At 38.8% G+C, this 22236-nt stretch overlaps 1 protein-coding gene and 1 pseudogene across 1 annotated transcript in view; both read right to left on the bottom strand.

The window, feature by feature from the left end:
* Positions 1-21722, bottom strand: part of LOC119505137 — an 82495-nt pseudogene extending 60773 nt beyond the window's left edge.
* The window catches only part of LOC119505139 (zinc finger protein 705A-like), a 100865-nt gene extending 79044 nt beyond the window's left edge, over positions 1-21821 (bottom strand). The window contains exon 1 of the mRNA XM_037797801.1: positions 21687-21821. The gene's annotated coding sequence lies outside the window, so the exon portion shown is untranslated. The remainder of the gene's footprint in view (positions 1-21686) is intronic.
* Between the last annotated feature and the right edge of the window lie 415 nt (positions 21822-22236).

Raw genomic sequence — 22236 nt, 5'->3', positions numbered from 1 at the left:
ATCCATCCATAAACTAGACAAAGTGGAGTTTGGTCCTTATGGCTTTCCCAATCCCACTGTCACCCCTCATAAGCTACATTTTTATACAACTGTCTTCGAGATTCATGGGTTCTGGGTTGTAGTTTAATAGTTTCATAGCCTATCCATTTTTAATTTTAAGAAGTCAAAAATAACCTAGTCAAAAGGGTCCTTGCAAAAATCTAAAATCACTGGAAGGACATCAAAACTAATACAATTTAAAAATCAGCAAAAGTGCAAGTTGTCAAACCAGTGTCATAAAATAATATCTCTACTAAGGAATCTGATAAAGAGAACTTTGATTCTCTATATAAAGAATGTTTTATTTTAAATATTTAGCATCATTCTAACAATTTTGATTTTGGCGGTAAGAGCATGTTGTATAGAAGGTATAAAGAATGTTTTTCTAATTAAGGGGAAAAGGAAAGTAGCTTTGTCCTAAATGATTGTTTAAGAATGCAGGAAAAAGCCTGGATAGGAAGCATGGATAGATAGGAATGTGAGATAAAGCCTGAATGGATACACAAGGTTGCAGGTTTGTAGAATGGAAAATTTATTTCTGTAGTCAAGGTTGAAAAATAAATACAGAAAGCTGTAAAAAGTTTGTGAAAACAATTATTTCTGTGGTCAAAGTTAAAAAATGGTAAAAACTAGTAATAACACTGCTTAACAACAAAACATCAAAACTTTAAAAAGTGGTTTTATAAAACAAAATAGCATTAAATATTTTAACCACCACTCAAAGCAGTAATTAATATTCAGTGTTGTGGGTATGTGCCTAATAATTCACAAAATATAAACATTCCTCACTGTACTGCAAGCTCCTTACATTAAAGTCTCCTGCTGTTTTTATTAAGAAAAAATTTTCCTTAAATTATTGAGGTGCTATTTCTTAATAAAAGGTTGTAGAAGTGTTTTTCTGAGTAATCAGTGTAGGATGCAAAAAATCTCTTATCAAAATAACTTCCTGCACTTTATGTTAACACTAATATGTCCTTAATTGTCTATTTAAATTCTTGTATTAAGCACTCTATACTTTTAAATTATTGTCTGTACCTATACTCTTATTTGAATGGGAGATTACTTAATGAAACCCAAACTGGCTAAATGATGACCTGATAAGGCTCAGGCCTTTTCTGATAGAAACCATAGTTTTAAAGTGGAACAAACAAACCTGTAACACTAGCACAAAGTCCCTTTAACAGCCTTGTTTAACCAGTAAATAAAACTATGTTTACTCATTTTATATTAAATAAAACTTTGTAAATGTATAAAAATATTATTTGTTTTCTAAACTATTAATGCCTCAAATAAATATATCCATCAATTACTTAGTAATCACTGTAATAAACCTGGAAGATATAAAGAAGACAATATCTTCACTTCAACTTGTCATCAAACCTCAAATATTTAACAGTATGATGTTAACACACTACATTAAATAATAATAATAATAAGAGAATACTTTGCCAAATAATTAATTAAATTAGAAAAACTTCTCCTTGTAATCACAAAGCAAAAGCTTTATCCCATATCTTCCTAATATGTCCCAAACCTACCAAGGAATCTACCTTAAAGCACATAAAAAAGGTGGGAATAAAAGGCAGCCGTAAAATGGCAAATAGCAAAACCCTCTCAAATATTCTAATTTAATAGTTGTTATACATTATAAAGCTTATTCATAACTGCACCCTTGTTCAGCAATATAGTAATCAACATATTCATAAAGCCAATATGCTATAAAAATTTAACAAAACTAAGAAAACAAAATACTTTCATGAATTTCAAAATTCATGCAGTTAAATCATTGTGTGCATTTTTAAGAGAAACAATGTAACACCTATACATTCCATTAATCCTTGCCAAAAACTGTTTATTACTATTTCAAGATGCATTAACTAAAGTGCTTGAATTATTTAGCAATATTCTAACAAACTTAAACCCATATTATTTTTAGTAAAATATAAAATGTTGTCCTCAATAATCAACATAAAAGACAAAAGTCTTTACTATCAAAATAACTTACTGAACTCTATGTTAACTGTATCATGTCCTTGGTTGTTTAAAAATATTGTCTTTTCACTTTTAAAAGAGCTAAGTCTTTTCCTTAACTTTAATTTAAATAAATAAATAAATAAATAAATAAATACTGCTTTAAACCTAATAACTTTTAACATTTTACTTTCTCAAGGTCAAATTCTAAAGAATATCTTTTTATTCCCAACAGTTAAAAAGAATTTGTTCTTTCACTTTGGAAAAATAAATAAATAAATAAACTACTAAAAAATGATTAAATTCATGTAATATGTTATCAGTTGCAGAAGAAATGTTTTGACAATGTTATAAAAATTAGAAACTTCTAATCTTCTTTTGGTGGCTGATGTGCATAACATCAAACAACAATGTAGTACTGCCAGTTATAATTTCAGTTATTTTTAAAGTGTTATCTGTCACAAAAACAGCCAAATTTCCTTGTAAGTTACAATGTTTTACTCTAATGCTTCTCTGAAATGCTTGCAGTTAGCTGCAAGTCAAAGCTTCATCTTCAACAACAGCAAAGAAACACTTTTAAAAAGCAAGGCAAGTGTATAAATTATGTTCTACCCATTATCTAACATAACCCTAGTAAAAATGTAAAGAAAAATTAGACCTCTATTTTAATTGAAGTGCTTGCATGTTTAAACTAAGCTCCTAATACTGTGCCTGCATGCTCTCTCCCCATTGGAGTTATTGGTAAGACCCATTTCTGTGGTCCCTAAAGCTATAAGGGTGTCAACCACATCACATGGACATGCTCCAGAAGTAAATGGACACATGCTGTTACTGCAAACACCTTTTACTACAGACACTTTTTGCCTCTCCCTGCCAGAAAAGACTCAGTCACTTAAACTTTTCAGTAAACATTGCCTCCAGACTAGCTCTGCTGCATGGTGCCAGAGGGTGCTGTGAAACAGCCCAATGAAACCCTGGAGACCACCATCCTGTTTCCCAGAGAACCAATGATGCTGCACTACAATTGTACAAAGAAGATAACTCTCAGAGCTGTGACTGTCAGTGTGATGTGGTTGAAACCTAAAAACATAATTAACACTAAGGCCTGCTTTAATGAGGGGACAGCATGTATGGTATTGTAAACTTAACACCCAATGCAGCTCAGGTAGAACTTGAGCATTCACTGGCATTCAGTGCTACACATATATACCAAATAAATATAACAATGTCTCTTTGATATTAAATCATATGCAAAATAATAATAATGTTAAAATTATAGTAAACTAAATGCATTTTCTAAGTGGTTAATGAATTTACCATAAAATAGAAAATAGCCCTTATTACCATAGTTTTTATTCTGCTTGTCACTTGTCTTAATTGTTGCTTGTATTGTATCTTTAAGTTTATGTCCATAGCATCTTCCAAATTAATATAAAAATTTATTAACCCTTGCTCAGCAAAAAGCAATTACAAGAAAACACCTCTGCTCACTTTCCCTTTTATAGAAAATGCTCCACAAAATACCATTTCTTAAAAATGAGAAAATGTCTCATAAAAAAGAGGATTTAACTGCTGAGTAAGTCTAAATAAGTAAGAAATATTCAATAAAACTTACTCTCAAATTTTCATTCTTTTCTGTGCAATATTCAATAAAATGTTCTCTAAATTTTTCTTTCATTCTTTTCTACACTTCTACAAGCTATTCTACTCCCCCTTATGGGGCCAGTAATTATCCTTATATTAATTTTCCTTTTTACTCCTTATCTCTTACAATGTCTAATTAAATTTATCAATAGGTCAATAGCAGCCATAACCAACCAGCAAAATGCCAAAAACATACTAATGCTGCAAGAAAAATTTGAAAATCTGCTCCTGCCACAAAAAAAAGCCTCATTACCAGCTAGTTCCAGCAAAAGATATCGAAACATCAACCTAATAATGCTAAAACTTAGTTCAAAGCAACTCTCCCCCAACTCCATCCATGTCCAGCTGGAAGTAACTAAGAGACAAGTGTGATGTCCCTTTTCCCTACAAAGGTTGCTTTGAGCTGAGTTAAAGCATTAACCCAAAATTCAACCCAAACCCATAACAATTTTTTATTAAAAATAAAAGGCAGGAATGTCAGAGCCCAGAAAAAAAGAGTCTAACATAGAAGGAATGTCTGATCCAGGGGCCTTGCTGCTTATCTCATAGATACCAGGTGTGTCATAAACTAAGGGTTGAAGGCTGTTTTAGAAATCCCAGTCACAGTGGTGCCTAGATTCCAGGGGGCAGACAAGGCAAGATCAGATATTTCCATAAGATGAATGACCACAAACAAGCCAAAAGGCCTGCTTCCTCCACATAGGTAATACTGTGCATAACGAAGAGTAGTGTGTTAAAACCCTAGTAACCAGTCAGCTCAGAAACTGATAAGCACTCACCCAATCAAGGCACAGAACACACTCAGCAGGACCCTTCCCCCAACACCCAATGTGGGTTATTCCTTTAAAAAATGCTGTTCTCAGATTGAGGGCTGGAGCCATTTTTCATTTCTTTCTTTTCTGCTGGCTCCCACCTGCTTTGTTCTGCTTTCTTCCTCTAATAAACCTTAAATTCTCTACTTAAACCATGACTCGCTGCATTGTGCGGATTCTTGAATGGCTCTGGACCTAATAGACACCAATGTCCAAATGTTTTTATCCACCCTGGATCAGTTTTTCCTGTTCTAGAATTTCATATTAATGGAAGCAAACAACATGTGCTCTGTTAATAAAGGCTTCTTTCATTCAGAATAAGCATGCTGTTTCTATAAGTAAAGTATATTTATTTCTTAGTAATCCTCTAATATATGAATTAGCATAAATTATTTATCTAATTTCCTATTGATGGGAAATTAGTTAATGGTGAATTAATCAGGGTTCTCCAGGGAAACAGAGCCAAAAAACCATATATATCAGGACTGTAAGAAAGGGTTAAATTTAGCTTTCACATAGAGGCAGCTTGGAATAGGGAAAATGGCAGCAGAATCAGCTTAAACAAGCCCTGTGGTAAAGGGAAGAGAGAGAGAGATCCATGATGTAAGCCTAGAATCTGTGCCAGCTCCTTATATGGAAAAGTAACCAGGGTTACTGGAATGTAAAGGGATATGGGCTATAATCAGAGGTGGGAACTCCCAGCAGGAAATTTAAACTGAATGAACTCTCAGATAGGCAGTACAATTCAAAATCTCAAAGATGGGCTAGTTAGCTCTCTCAGATAGGCTGTAAGCTCTGTAGTACTCAGCCAAAGGGGAAACAGGGGAGGGACATGTGCATTAGGAATAGGAGATTAAAAGATCACCATGTTCTTCTTCCTGCATGCCAGCTCATCATCTTTCTGGCTGTGCACCCTATCTTGCAAGATCATAAATAAATTCTTTTCTCTTCCAGAATTGAGTGACTGTTTATTCCCCTACAGGTACTGCTTTATTTCTGACAACTTGGGGGCTTGTCCAGGATCCAGAGCTTCAGAGGGGGACTCCCAAGGTGGACAAAGGGAAGGCATGCCCTGCCAATTGAGCAGTCTCAGACTCCAACATTGGGGGCCCATCTCCAGCAGCTGAAGGGCCCAAGACCAGATGCTTGGATCTGCCAGTTGTGGATGAGAAAAAGGGGAAAAGGGAAAGCCTGCCTCTGGTTGACCAGGCAACTCCATGCATGGACCAAGGTAAGGAAATATAATATAAATATTATATTACCATGGTGGTCAGGAATTCTTGATAAGTCTGAAGCTGACTGTGTGTGACTGAGATGTGTGAAATACTGCATGAAGCAAGTGCAGAGTCCCAACTTGCTGTTCCCTTCTCCCATGAAGGAAAGGGCCAGAGATGGATGAAGCAAAAGGAACTGAGAGAAAGAAGCCCAGACAAGACTCAGAATGGGGAATAGAGGCAGTTGGCTGGGCAGGGAGGAAGAAAAGGGGGCACCTATAGAGTCCCTCAGGGACATCCCTCCAGATAGTCCACTAGGTAGAATGTTAAAATTTTGGACCATACCAATTGGACCAAGGGAAAGGACAAAAAGCAAATGATTAAATATTGTTACATTTGGACTGAAGAAAGCATTTCACTGCTAGATGTATTCTAGCCAAAGTATGGGACAGAGAAGGATTGGCTCTATGCTAACCATGTAATTTATGTTAATGAGAAGAAACCCTATTCTAAGGAGGAGTCTGATTATGCCACATGCTGGCTAAGGAACAAAAAACTTCCCTCTACCCTGTGAAAGACAAAAATCCAAACTCAGAAGCTGAGTTGATACTATCTAAACCCTGGGACTTCTTATTAAGCCTTCCTCCTCCCTATGATTCCCCTCCTCTCCTGGGGCAGAAATTGTTAGAGTCTGAAGACTAATCAAGTCCACACAGGTTCCAGGGGAACCAGGAGGCCTGTTGGCACCAACTGCCCCAACAGATATGACCCATCAATTGTTGAGGAAAGAGCACACTGCAAAAAGGATATATAGAAGTTTCCATTTCTGAAAACTCTTGAAGGAAAGAGAGTAAGGGAACACCACCCCATTGAATCCCTTTACCCCTTGAGGGTGGTGCCTATGGGGCCAAAAGGAGTCGGGTATGTAGATGCCCCATTAACAAGTGCAGAAGTAAGGAATTTTAAGAAGGAGATGAAATCACAATAGAGGACCCAACGGGACTGGCTGAGCAAATAGATCAATTCCTAGGCTCTAGCCTATACACATGGTCTGAACTTATGTCCATATTAAATTTCCTCTTTATGAAAGAGGAGAGAGGAATGGTGAGAGGGGTGGCTATGTAAGAATGGGAAAGGCAACAACTGCCAGGGAAAGGGGTGGCCTGGGTGTGTTCAAGCCATTGCAGCAACCACCATTTTAGTAGAAGAAAGCAGGAAGTTGACCTCTGGAGGGGAATTAGTAGTTAGTACCCCTTATCAAGTGAGGACTATTCTGTCTCAAAGGGCAGGGAGATGGTTGACTGATTCCTGAATCCTGAAATATGAGGCAATTGTAATGGGAGAAGATGATTTGATCTTGACAACAGATCATAGCCTAAACCCAGCCTCTTTCCTCTGGAAGGGGACTGAATAAGTAGAAACCCCTGAGCATGAAGAGACTGAATTGAATACCAAACCTGAGTCTGACCTGACCTAAGTGGTCTTCCCCTGCACTCAGGGGAAAGATTGTTCATAGATGGATCCTCTAAAGTCCTAGAAGGAGAAAGTCACAATGGATATGCAGTTGTAGATGGGGTAACTTGTGAAGTGAAAGAAGCTAGCCGATTGCCCAATAATGGTCAGCTCAAACTTGGGAGTTGTATGCACTAAATCAGGCCCTCAAATTATTAGAGGGAAAGGATGGTACAATATACACTGAGTCTAAGTATGCCTTTGGGGTAGTCCACACTTTTGGAAAGATCTGGGAAGAAAGGGGATTAATCAACAGCAAAGGAAAAGAACTGGTTCATGGGGAATTGGTGAAACAAGTATTAACCAATCCACTCTTACCTACAGAAATACTGGTGCATATAAACAGACATCAGAAGGGCCCTACTTTTGAGGCAAAAGGCAATAGGTTAGCTGATGAGAAGGCTAAGGAGGCCTCTCTCTGTCTCCCTTTAAAACTAATGGTCCTGATACCTTCTATCCCTAAAGAGTTTGGGGTCCCTACATTCTCTGCCAAAGAAGTAAAAGGGCTGGAACAGCTAAGAGCAACCTTATATGATCAGGATAAATGGTTACTCCCAGATGGCAGACAAATGTTGAATAAACAAATAATGAGGGAGGTATTAGCAGTCCTACACCAGGGGAGTCATTGAGGGGTACAAGCAATGTGTGATTTAGTACTTAGACAATTTGGATGTGTAGGCCTTTATACAGCTGCTAAACAAATTTGTGAACAGCACATAATTTGTCAGAAGATTAATAAAAAGGTCTTGAGAAAACAGGTACAACAGGGAAGAGAGCCGGGCCTCAGACCATTCCAGAGCATTCAAGTTGATTACACTGAAGGGCCCCCAATAGGTCATTTAAAGTACATTTTGGTAATTGTAGACCATCTCACCAGATGGGTGGAAGCCTACCCTCTATCCTCAGCTACAGCATTGGGAACTTCTAAAGTTATCCTTGAACAAATCATTCTCCATTATGGGTTAGTGGAAAATATAAACTCTGACAATCATAGTCACTTTACCTCCTGTGTGTTGCAGAATGTCATGAGAAGCCTGGGTGTCACTTGGGACTTCCACACTCCCTGGCATCTGCCATCCTTTGGGAGAGTGGAAAGAATGAACCAAGCCATAAAGAAACATCTTTCTAAATTGGTTTTGGACACAAAATTACCCTGGATCAAATGCTTACCTATAGCTCTACTAAGATTCAGGGCTGCCCCTAGAAAAGAACTGGGAATTTCCCCTTATGAAATGCTTTTTAGTTTGCCTTTCCCCAGGAGGACTGGAGAGCTCCCCTCCCTAGACAAGAAGGATCTTTTCCTTAAGAATTATATACTGGTCTTCTCTTCTACTCTATCATCTCTCAGGCACTGTGGATTGCTGGCTCAGACCCCGCCTCTTGAATTTGCTGCCCATCAACATCAGCCCAGCAGCTGGGTTCTGATCCAGTCATGGAGAGAATCCAAACTTCAACCAATCTGGGAGGGACCCTGTCAAGTCTTGCTGATGACTGAGATGGCAGTCTGAACAGCAGAAAGAGGCTGGACTCAATACACACAGGTAAAGGGACCAGTGCCTGAACCAGATGGTAAGTATCCAGAAACCCAACCCAATTCCTGGAGAGTGACTCCCACCTCAGATCCCCTAAGGATCACTGTAAAAAGACAATAGTTGAAAGAACATACTAGAAGAGAGAAAGGGCTGGATTAAACCCTGTGCTTGCATTGTGATCTGTGTATAATTTAATCATGAAATTGCTTGTACTGATCATAATGTTCCATATTCAAGGAGTAACAGGTCCTGCTAAACTGGTTGTAAGTATAGGCAAAGGCATAGAGTCCCAAACTGTACAATTTGACATTTGTCAAGTAATTAGCTGTAGAAATCTAAAACACCAGTGACAACTGAGGGAGGAATATAAGTATTTATGTAAGCAGACTGTTCAAATAGCAAGATTGTTGGGGGGCAAACATTTGAGAGTATAACTTATGAGTCACCTGACCCCTATTATTTTTGGAACACTGTTTGGTGGACAACACAGTTTAAGGGATAGGTCTCATCCAGGATGGAGGGAAAACCATTAAGGGAAACTTGGCTGGAGTCTAACTCTCCAATTCAAATTGACCCCAAGATCATTAGAATACTTAAGGCCAGAGACTTAAAGCAGACCATAAAAATAGAGAAAGTTTATGGAAATACAAATGCCTGGGTAGAATGGGTCAAATATACCATCCAGAGTCTAAACAGAAGTGATTGTTATGCTTGTACAACTGGATAACCCATTGCTTAGATTGTGCCCTTCCCCTTGGGGATGAAAAAGCATGAAAAGGAGTTTAAATATATAACAATTCTCTTTCAAAATGCTACTCCTGGTGAAAGCTGTAGTACATTGTCCTCCCTTTTCCCTCCAGTGCAGAAGGGAAGTGTCAAGGCCATATCAGCTTCTCACCTTGGTCCCAGAAATCACTCTGCCTGTCTCTCCAGATGGGAAGAAGGGCTCCAGGATCTTGGTACATGGCTTTGTGTACACAAGTGTGGAATGTGAGCAAGGATAGTACTGGCAACTTCTCCAGCCTAACTATACCCCAAGCAAACCTCTGGTGGTAATGCAGGAAGGGTGTCCTACAGCCAACACTACCTGAAAAGTGGGGAGGAACCTGTGCTCTGGTTCAGTTGGCTATCTCATTCACCCTGGCATATGAAAGTAAAGGAAAGTTACCAACCCAAGGCAAAGGAGAAAAGAGAAATGTACATGTACCTGGTTCCTTCAATGGAAGAATTTATGTAGATAGTATAGGGGTTCTCTGGGAAGTTCCTAACGAGTTTAAAGCTAGAAATCAAGTAGCTGCAGGATGTGAAGTGTTCTTATTCTGGTGGGTCACCATCAATAAAAATGTGGATCATTAGCTAAGATTTATCAACTATACCAGGGATGTCATTAAAGGAATAGCAGAACAGTCACTAGCCAAATGGCATGGGAAAATAGAATGGCCCTAGACATGATGCTAGCTAAAAAAGGAGGTGTCTGTGCTATGGTTGGGGGAAGTTGTTGCACATTCATCCCCAATAATACAGCACCCAATGGAACTATCTCCAAAGCTCTACAAGGCTTAACAGCCTTATTTCAGGAACTAGCAAAAAATTCTGGCATTAACAACCCACTCACAGAATCATTGAAAAATTGGTTCAGGAAATGGAAAGGAATTGCAACATCTATTTTAACTTTCCTTATCATTTCAGCTGGAATATTTGCAGCACCAGGGTGCTACATCATCCTGTGTGCCCAGAGGCTAGTTCAGAGTCCCATCAAAAACACTCTAATCAAGAATATCAGCAGAACAATCTGTACCTCCCTTAAGAAGAAAGAGTCCTATGATGAGGAATGTGAAAAAGCTCTTAGCAAATTTGAGAAACTGAAATGTAAAAACTTAAAAGGTTTAAAAAAAAAGAAAGAGAAGGAAATCTGTAAGAAAGGGTTAAGTTTAGTTTTTCACATAAAGGCAGCATGGAATAGGGGAAATGGTGGCAGAACCAGCTTAAACAGGCTTTGTGGTAAAGGGAAGAGAGAGAGAGCCATGATGTAAGCCTAGAATCTGCACCAGCTCCTTATATGGAAAAATAACCAGGGTTACTGGAATGTAAAGGGATAGGGGGTATAATCAGAGGCAGGAACTTCCAGCAGGAAATTTAAACTGAATGAACTCCCTTGGATAGGCTGTACAATTCAAAATCTCAAAGATGAGCTAGTTAGCTCCCTCAGATAGGCTGCAACCTCTGTAGTACCCAGCCAATGGGGAAACAGGGAGGGACCCACACATTAGGAATAGGAGATTAAAAGATCACCAAGTTCTTTTTCCCATGTGCCATTTCTGGCTGTGTGCCCTGTCTTGCAAGATCATAAATAAATTCTTTTCTCCTCCAGAACCGAGTGAGCATGTATTCCCTTACAGGTACTGCTTTATTTCTGACACTTCCTAAATACCACATATACTACTTATTCCTTATGGGAAGGAATTGTGGATATTTTCAAAAGAATGTAAGAGCATATTACCTGAATATGTTAACTTTATTAAAACTAAGAATATTCATCCTTATACATGTCAATTTTGGAGACAAATCCCTGACCCAAACAATATACAAGAAGAACAAGTTAAATGTCAATATGAATCACAGTCTTCTCCAGGTGAATTCTGCCTTTATTATGCAAAATAGACTGTCTCTGAAATTAAAAGGGACTGCAGACAATTAGCATACTCTAAAAAAGTTCCTTGCACCAATATGTAAACAGGAAAGGAAAATTGTAGGGACTAAATATAAGGTAAAATCACTATATCAGAAATGCATAGCAAAAGGTAAAAAACATCATGTAGAGAGTGTGTAGCTACTTAAATGAAATTTTATAACTCAGAGAGTAATACTATTAATATTAAAGAACTTCCAACTGAAGATAAGAGATGGGAGTTAGACAGTGAAGTCAATATGTCTAATATATAAATTAAGAGTAAACAAAAATAAATCCTTGTCCCTTAAAATGAGGATGAAAAAGCCCAACACTCAAAGACTTGAGAAAGTAAGCCTTATGATGGCTAATTAAACAGCAACAGTATCTAATCTTTCTGACTTAAATGAGTATCTCTTTGCTGATGGATTACATATATTAAATGACCATGTGGTGACTCTCTTGGAAGCCAACATGAAGGACACTCAGCATATAGGTGAATTAACTACAGCCATGTTGATACTATTTTATATACAAAATTTCAGAATACCCTCCACAGAAGGGAGAATTGACTGAAGAATATTAAACGGAACATGGATTAATGAAGGTCTTAATATTCCTCATCATGGCAGGCAAATAGTTAAGTGAGTGTCATGCAGCAATATATATGATATAAAGAAAACTTACACATCTCCAATTAAAAGTATCTGGGAAATAGGGATTTATTATCAAATAATTCTACCTAACAAAGTGTTCTATACTAACTGGCAAGTATTAAACATTGGACATTTAGTAAAAACAGGAACTCAGCTTACTTTAACAAAGATACACCAACATTATACAAATATTAGTCAATAATGTCCTGAGTTTTATTCTTTAGAGCCTAAAAGATGTGAACAAAGAGATTAGCTTATTTGTGAAGAACTTAATCTACATCAAACTTGTGGCAATAAAACTGGAAGTAAACAACCAGTAACTGGAAAAGCAATTTCATCTCCTTACTTAGAATTTCATCCTTTAAAGAATGGCAGTTATGTAGTTATGTCATATGCAATAGACTGTAATATACATCCATATCAATCCTCAATTTTCACTATCAATGATACAGTAACATGCTTTGAAAAAATATTAAAGAAACATATGCCTAAAGAGCATCTGTTGTTTTGGGTAACTTTTGTATACCAAAAAAAGAACCAGTTATTATGCTGATATAAAAGCATATTTAAGAGAACTGTTACTTAAAAACTGTCAAGTACAATTTCCAAATGACAAAAAGTGGAAAGGCCTCCCCACATTAACTGGGACAGATGATTCATATCCTTCAAGTCCCATATTAGAACTTGAAGGAGAAGCTAAACAGTTAAAAAACCTGTGAATATTTTCAAGAAAGCAGAAAGGCCCTCTCAACCTTCTTACATATAGATAACACATAATCACCTAGTCCTCTGTGAAAACAGGATGGAGCTGCTGCTGTTATTTTAACCATAAATAAGTCATAAATAATGTAGCAAGGTTAAGTACAGTTCTAATCAAATATATGTTTATCAGTATGATGAAATGGCTAAATAATCATAGAATGAAATGAAAAAACTATATTAATAAGTTAGAAACAAGTAACAGTAATCTCTTTTCCAATTTTTAGTCTTTATGCAAGTAAAGGTATATTATATTGCTCTTACAGAAATCATAGCTTAATTAGTAAAAATATTATCAGTAGAATTTTATAGGCATTCAAGGCTAAGTCTCTGATAATGTGGATACCCTCCTTTGATCTTGACACTCATGGATGACGATGCTTCAAATGAGATATTCATGTTCATGAAGCATCATTTAACATAAAAATAGAATATAACTTAAAGTTACTCTAAATCAAGATGCTATAAATTGTCTGTAACTCAAACAAAAAGGAGCTCTTCTAGTCTCAAAATCAGCTGTATCCAGAGGAGTGGGGGCTCCCTCTCGGTAATGTACCAATTAATTTTTACATTGTAAACTTGTTTCTTTTAGCTTAAGTGCTCTTTTAGTAAAACTGTGTTAAAGGTGAATTCTTTTCTTAAGTTCTCTTTACTTTTAAACTACTGCCTGTCCCTATACACTTAATTGAGTAGGAGGTAACTTGATGAAGCCCAAACCTATTAAATCAGGACCTGATTAGGCTCAGTCCTTTTCTAATGGAGATCATAGTTATGAGGTGTAAAGAAATGAACCCCTGACACTAGACAGAGACACAGATGACTGAGCAGAATTAGAAGCCAGAGGTAGAGGCAGAGGAGGACAGATTGCTATGTGAATGTGACGTGGTTCGGGGCTGAGTTATGTCTGCCCCGACAGACATCAGAGAAGGCAGGCTTGCCACTACCTTGCTTTTGGACTGCTAGCCTCCCAAACTGCCAACAATAAATTGTTGGTGAAGCCAACCAGTCTGTGGTATTTATTATAGCAACCTGGCAAATTAACACAGCATTTATTACTCTGTACGGTTGCATTTTTATACAAAATCAACTCCTTCAATGGATTGAGATTAGGGACTCTTGTTCACTGAGGCATTGTCCTCAGAGTATAAGGTATAAAGAAGAGCACTGTGCAGTGAATAACATAGGCAATGAAATACTTCTGAAGAAATGTCTGAAATTTAAACATAAAATGCTTTCTAAAACAGTGGTAGACAGGAAATTAGTGAGATTTTAGATGCATTAATATCCCAGTATCAAATTTTTACCTGAACTTCTTCTCCCACTAGAAATCCCTTCTTTACATGTCAAAAGTTCCAAAGTTGTAGACATATATTTTCTAGAGTCCAGTATACTTATTATGTGGTTTTGTGCACATCAATATCATACTTATGAGAATAACAACAGTCAAAGCTAGCTGAGCCTAAAACACAGAACAAAGTGTGAGATATTACATCCTTATATTTTTTCTCCTATTTCCAGTTATTCCCCAAACATTGAAACATTGAATCCACAACCTGTGCCTATTCTCTCATCTTCAGCCAATCCTGGAATATGACTGCATTGGATTCTTCCTTACCTTTAGGCAAATTTATGAAACTCTTTTAACATCAGTTTCCTCATCTATCTAATAAGATTATTATAAAGATTAAATTATATTTTCTATGTAAACACAGTACAGTGACTGGAATATAAAAAGAATCCAAGGAACATAAGCTAAACCACAAAATAGGACCACTTAGCTGTGGATACACAATAATTATTTTTTCCTATTTATTCTGTAAATCATCCCCTTAAATTTTTTTCCTTTTTTATCTGAATCCTATTACTTTTTTCATTTGTTTTATTAGAGTAGTAGGTTTACAGAAAAGCTCATGCATAAAGCACAGTTGTTCCCACATACAACCCTATTATTTAAATTATACATTACTGAGGTGTATCTATTACAATTCATGAAAGAACATTTTATAATTATACTATTAACTACTGTCTATCATTTGCATTAAGGTTCACTGTGTTGTATTGTCCTCTTTCTGTTTTTAAATTTTTGTTCTAGTAGCATATAAACCTAAACATCCCCCTTTTAACCACATTCAACTATAACATTCATTGCTGTTGATTGTATTCACAAAGTTGTGCTATCACAACCACCATCCATTACTAAACCTTTCCATCAACCCAAATAGACTAGTTACAATAAGTCACCTCCTGTCTCTTCCTCCCAATCTCTCTCTCTCTGTCTCTAGTTTTCTCTTTCTACTTTTAATAAGTACACTTGCCTGCTTTATTCTGAAGCTAAATTTTCATAAACTCTGGGAAAATGGCTGGAGTTTGGGAGGAACCTGGGCTTTACATCTATAAAAACAAAACTGGTGATGCTTTAGTACTTGGGGTTTCACAAAACTGTTAAATGCTATAAATATTCCAGCTTGCATTTATCTGTTAAATGGACAAATAAAAGAAAATTAAAAATCAATATTCATATTTATAATGACATTTAGAAACTACAAAATCAGTACCCTGTTTCCCAAAATCTAACTTAAAGATCAAAAATTATAAAAACAAGAGGAAAAATCACAGTTTATGCACACATGGAAAAATATTTAAAGATTGAATTGAAGATATAATATTGAAAGAACTGCATTAAGTGAGAGTTGCAGCACATGTGGAGGAAAAGATAGTAAAATAACAAGAAAAAGCTGAGAAAACAATAGCAAGGAAATAATGAGATCATGATATTAGGATATTGTTTAGAAATGATATATAATCAAAAAATCTATGTAAAATAAGATTCTTTAAATAGAACAAAGATGTAGATCCATTTAATTTCTTCATATAACCAATGCACTCCAATGTACATCAAAAGAGAAAGAGAAGAAATAAACACATATGTAGTATATTGTGAATGATGAATAACCTCAGATCCAGAAGAGATTAAAAATGTACAATGAATGTGAGACCAATAAACTAAATGAATGTTAGATGTACAAGAAAACAGACAATTTGTAAGCAAAACCTCTGGTGAGATAAAAGGCTAATTCTGCTTCTTTCTGGTTAACTGTTCTTTTTTTCTATTTTATTATTCTACAATGAGTAAATTTTGATTGAATACCAAAAAGATAAGGCAAAACATTCCAATTGAGTAGAAAACCTTGATATTCTCAGAGTTTTGTAAATGCACATCCTTGGAAACCTCATCCAAACATATATGAAGATACTTATCTCCTCCTTGGAGGGAGTTTATGATATTTGCATGAACTCAAAAAATTTCACATATTTTGGACTGGCCTATTTGGATTTAATAAAATTATGAAATTGTTTGCATATTCAAGATTAAATTAGGTTTTCTATATGTGTGTATGAATGTGTATATATGTGTGTAATATGTATATTTATAAATACTTAAACTATATACTTGTATATATACATTTATATATATATAAACTATATATTTTTATGTATATTAAACAATCCAGATATATTTCTGAATTGATAAATCCCCAGGAAGGTGAAACCTAAACATATATGAAATGATAAAAAATAAAGATAAGTATCTTTCTTTTACTCCATAGTCATCACTTCATTGTATGATGTTTACTTCCATTACAGTGTCTATGCTAGATGATCATATGGAATAGGATAGCTATAACAAATCCAAATGTTTGGGGCATGTTCAGGATTGAAGCCCTAAAATTTGGAGTTCAAAATTTAATTATATCATATTGTAGCCAACAAGGAATGTTAGAAAAGAATGCTTTGGAACAAAGTTAATTTTTTCCTAATTTTTCAACAAAGATTCAAATTCTCTGTAAATATTTTGGAATGACTTGATATTATAAATCCAAGTACTTTCTGCTTAAACAAGAAAAGTGCTTAAAACAGTTATAATTGCATGGCTAATTAACTTTTTTTTTTCATCCCAGGAATATTTTAAAAGTGGTTTTCCTTCCAACATTATGGTTTGTTGATCTTTTGAGTACTCATTAAAATATGGTGCATTCTGGAAAATTGCTGAAATATGTTTTCTCAGCTCACTAAATCATAGCAACATCAGTCTTTGCATCCAATGATTCAAAGGGTCATTTCAGAGTAGAGAGTAGGGAGATCAGGGTTAAAACCTTCAAGAGTTGTCCAGGGCCTAGGCCTTCTCAAGTTGGATACTAGAATTGTAAAGTGGTCATCAGCATTCTAGGGACTAAGCCAAGGTGTAGGGCCCCATTCTCAGAAAAGAAATGAGAGCAAAGCAGGAAATTATGGCTGTCATCCACCATGATCCTCAAGAGATATCTTTTCAAAATCCCTTTTACACATGAAGATTGATTTGCATCACATTTTTAATTTCTCTTTTCTTTGATAGAAAGCATGCTATTTTTGTATGTTCTCAAGTACATTGAATTTATGAATGTTTCTAAGAAATGTTTCTAATAAGCACTTCAAAGATGCTTTTAGAAGTACCTCAAATAAACATTATTAAATGGATAAGAATATACTTTGTGTCATCTTAATATTATTTTCCTCAATAAAATTCAATATTTCACAACTAAATTATAAGAGGATGCTTCCTGGTTAAAACATTTAAAAACTTCAAAATTTGAGAATCATTTTTCAAATAAGGATATCAAAATCTTTTAAAATGTGTATCTTTCTTTGTATGCCTGCTTATCATTCAGAGTATGCTGATTACTGACCTCTAAAAATTATTTTGAGTTTAGAATGAAGGTACCCTCCTGGAAAGAGGATTTCAATTGTTTCTGCCTTCAGGAAGGTACCAGTCCCTCTCTGAAGGGTTTTTACCTGATTAACTCTGGTTAATCCAGTGCAATCCCACTTTTGAGTAAAGCAAAATTACTGATCTGGGACCTTAATTTCATCTGCAAAATTACTTCACTTTTGCCATATTCTATGGGCTACAAGTCACAGGTCCCACCTACAAACTAGCGGAGGGAATAAAAAGGTCATGAAAAGCATCAGGAAGGAATCATTCCAGCCTCTGGCAGTCTGTCCACTATACTAGCTCACCAGCCTCCTCATATCCACAGTGCAAATCTGCACAGAACACATATGCCTGGGTTCTCAATAGTAGCCTCTTTTTCTTGTTCTCCCTTCTGCTGTTCTCACAGCCAAAGCAGCTTTTACTCTAGTCTGCTGGTGTTGGTGTGAGGGGAGATGGGCTTACTAAACGACTACTGAATCATTATACATATATTTCTTTTTTTAGTTTCTAGTGTATTAGAACAGCCAGAAGGAAATACCTGAAATTGTGGAACTGTAACCCATACTATACTTTGAAATTTGCTCTATAACTACCTGGTAAACTACATTTTGAAATTTATCACTTTTCTTGTATATATATTTCACAATAAAAAGTGTTTTAAAAAAGATTTGAGGAAGGTATACAAGGCATACACCATAAACCTGCACTATTCCAGCATAACCTAGGCTAGCATCCCTTAATCAACCCCACACTTATTTATGTCACAAATCATCAGATAAGTGGGTAAATAGAGACCATCAATAGCATCACACCAGCACAGTTCAAGTTTGCTGCCAAGTGAAGACGGCCTTGGTACCTGGGATGAGCTACCTAGACACATTGTTGACACTTTGACCTGCACTCAGGGCAGCCCTGCTTCCCTCCACCCTCCCCATCCAGCCCAGGCCTACCTCTAGGAGCTAGCAAGCAGCCTGAGGCTGCTCCTGCCAGGCCAGCATGCATGTGCACACTGGCAAAATGTCCACACTGTCCACCAGGTGCAGGCAGGTTCAGCTCTCCAGCAGAGCCTCCACCAAGGGCTCCACCTTGAACAGGTCATCTTGCAGGTCACAGCACAACCGTCCTACAAGTGCCACAAGTTCCAGGGCTGGTGGGCCTGCATCTCTGCTCTCCCACAGCAGTGCCAGGTAGCTCTGCAATACATCTCAGGCCAGGGTCCCATGCTACCAACTTGGGGAAGTCTCAGCATCACCAGCCAGATCACCACACCACGCACATGGCACCAGCCACAGCCTCCCCATCCTCAGATCATTTCCACATTTTGCCTCCAAGTCACAGGAGTCCACCTGAGAAAAGGTAGGCATGAGGGGTGCCAGATGCCCTGGAGAATTTCCTCTCAATCCTCTAAAGAATGCAGTCCTCTAGGAACTCTGAGCGCCACATAGGTGACCTTGGCCACCTTCCACAGCTCACCTTTGTCTCTGAACCTCTCCTCTGCCCCTGTTGGCCATGCTGACACTGGCACCCCAACAACATAGCTCCACCTGGACACTCTTTGCACTTCACATCCTCCACCCTTACCCTACAGTTTGCAATTGGGCTTCTCTCTGGCTCCTCTTCTGGGCTCTCAGCTCTCTGGGGGCTGCTGTCTGCTGCCCCAGGATTTTCCTGGCATCTGCCACAGAAGTCACATGCCTTCCCATGTACTTAGGAAGCACCCTGGCTAGGGTTGGTGGATGCCATTTCCATTTCAGCAAAGGAACAACTAAAGCTACAAGACTACTGTCACCATATGCATATAAGCATTTTGATTTTGGAAAAAGAAACAAAATTTTACTTGACAAATACTGGAAAACATGAAGAAGCAGAAGCTGCCCTGGTCCAACCAATGAAACAGATAGGTCAAGAAAGAAAAGGCCCAGTTAGCAGTGTGCTTGTGAATCCTGGCAGGGACAGGTCCTGCATGGGAGCTTTAATCCAGATTCCTTCACAGGAGCATGTGAGGTGACTCCTAGAGCTTCCCCACTTGGCAGGTGAGGACATGGAAATATCCAAAGCTTTCAAGGTGGTAACCACAGCAGGCTGGCCTCCATGTCTGAGCACAGAACTCATCTAAACCCAGAAGGCTACTCTGCCACCTGGGGAGTCATGTGTTCTCCCCCATGGATCCTCTACTTGGCTCCTTCAGAGCTAAGCCCTGGTTGGTTGGATTCTCAGGATTTCTGATTTATTCCTCAGTTTATACAAATCTAAGTAGGTGCACATACACCCATTTTAACCTCAGAGACAGGCCATTACCTGTGCCACCCTCAGTCTGCCTGACAATGGCACATGAGTCTTTGCCCATAAACACAGTCCCACCATGTGTTCCATCAATGGAGGACTACAGGTGGTTGAAGCAGGTCCCCCCACCCATGGACACCTAGGTGGCATCCTGGTGCCTGCCTTTTCAAACACAACACCTCTGTTCACAGCTGAACTATTTCCAAAGAAGACTTGCAGAACTGAAATTAAAGTGGAGAATTAACAAAATTAATATGGACATCAACAGTTTTCATTGATAATGCCAAACGGATTTTCAAATGGCAGCAAGAACCTAGTTTCCAAAGAGGGCAGGTGGCAGGCCCTGTCTGTTCCGCTGCCACAAGTGGTCTGCTCTTTCTCATTCTCTCCATCCTGGCTGCCCCTGCACACTGCCCTTGGAATTCTCAGGCTGGTTCTTTCCAGGTCCTGCTGCTGCTCCCCCTTCCCTCTCCATCTCACCCCATGAGGGAGACTCACTAGTCTCTGGATCCCCCACTTCCCAGACTTTACTGGCCCAACAGTTCCCAGACACTAATCAGAGCTTTTAGCAGCCACCATGGTCCACACATTGTAACCAAGAAGTTAAGATTTAAGGACTGATGATGATTACTGAACCATTACATAGATATTGCTTTTTACTTTCTGGTATATTAGAGTAGATAGAAGGAAATACCTGACCTGAATTGTAATCCAGCTGCCTTGATCTCTGATAATGATTGTATAGCCTTTATCTTGTGCCCTTATGATTGTAAAAAACCTTGTGACTTTCACTTGCACCCATTTATGTATTTTTTTTTAACTCCAAAGTCTTATGACCACAAAAGACAGCCCCTAGTGTTTATTAATGAAGGGTCTTGGGTCAGCAAGAACTAACCCACCACAAGTCCAAAGTTATCTTGGTAACAGAAGCTGGATCTAACCAAAATGGGCCCACCTGACATGCACAGTAGCTTAGACTTTAACCTACAAGTCACCTATACCTCATTATAATACTAAAAATCACACCCATCATCATATTAAGCCTGCCATTTTCTTACATATGTTCTGTGATCAAGCAAGTAATCAATTCTGTGCAAGCTCAAAAATTGGATCACCTCTAATTACATAATCTGGGGGCCACTATACTCATTATCCAAAATCTGCCCATCTTTTCATGCTTTAAAGCTATCCGAATTACTGCAGTTTGGGGATAAAGATTTTGGACCGACAGGCCATCTGTTCTCCTGCTTCCTGCCTAGCAATAAAAGTCTTTCTCTCTTTGAAACCCCAGTGTCTCAGGAATTGGTCATTTGAGCACATAGGGTAAAAGAATCCATTGCCTTCATCTAGTAACAGTATCCCACTGACTGCAGGAAGCTCTGGACTTCAGATAAGGGGCCAAAGACCCCAGGTCTCCTCTTCAAAGGAGCAAAGCTTCCAGGGAGGGCTCCTCAGGACCCTGCTTCCTTCAGCACAGACTCCTCCCCACCAGACATTTGGGAGCAGCTAGAGGGGGGATGAGGAGACAAAGCTGGAGGCCAGGCCTACACTGCAGGTGGGCAGTCTCACCACCAACCCGGAATTTAAGATCAGAAATGGATTCATCTGGGGTTGCCTGGGTTTTGACTTGGGTATATATGGCGTTGATAGAGTAGAGGAAACTTGTTGGGCGTGTGCGGGGAGACGACCCCCACCCGCCTGGCACTAATACCTGTCGGGGCTCACCCCGCGGCTCAGCAGACCCCTGCACTTCCTGCTGCACCCGGCCTGGGCGCTCCTACCTCTGGATGCTGCGACAGCCACCACCACCCCACACGCACACATAGCCCCCAGTGTCCGGACTCACCAGGGTCTCCAGGGCCTGGGTACTCCTCGCCGCCATTTCCGCAGCCTAAGGAACTTTGCCTGTGGTCGGTGGAGGCCTGGGAGCCAAGGTGGTGCCAGGGGCGGGGCCGAGGGGTCGCAGGCCGTACAGTGTGGGCTGCGCCTGCGCTCCAAGCCCGCGGGAGAGGGCCGGCCCCGCCCCTCGGCTCGGGTCCCAGGGCTTCCGGTGCTGGGAGGGGCGGGGGCGCGAGGGGCGGGCTTGGCAGTTCGCCGAGCTGGTGGAGTTGGGTTTTGGTCTGGAAAGGGACGGCCGCTTCCCACCGGAGCCCCTGGACGCTGCGCCCTCTCTACGTCCCCACCCTGCGAACCCCTGAGCCTCCGAGATCAGGACCTTGCGGGTGGAAGCTACGTTCTTAGCGCCCTCAGTGAGCAGAAGCGCCCATATCCTAGCCAGCGGTAAGGAGGGGGTGAGCGCAGGAACCCCCATCCCAGTAGCTGGTGGGTGGAGGAAGTGATGAGCCTTTGACAACCCCCACTGCCTTGGCCCCAAGTTACTCTGGGAGCCGAGGCTG

The sequence above is a fragment of the Choloepus didactylus genome, chromosome 10 (assembly GCF_015220235.1).
Source record: "Choloepus didactylus isolate mChoDid1 chromosome 10, mChoDid1.pri, whole genome shotgun sequence".
NCBI classification, from domain to species: domain Eukaryota; kingdom Metazoa; phylum Chordata; class Mammalia; order Pilosa; family Megalonychidae; genus Choloepus; species Choloepus didactylus.
The sequence above is the reverse complement of the archived record's forward strand: the minus strand, read 5'-3'. Positions and strand labels throughout refer to the sequence as shown.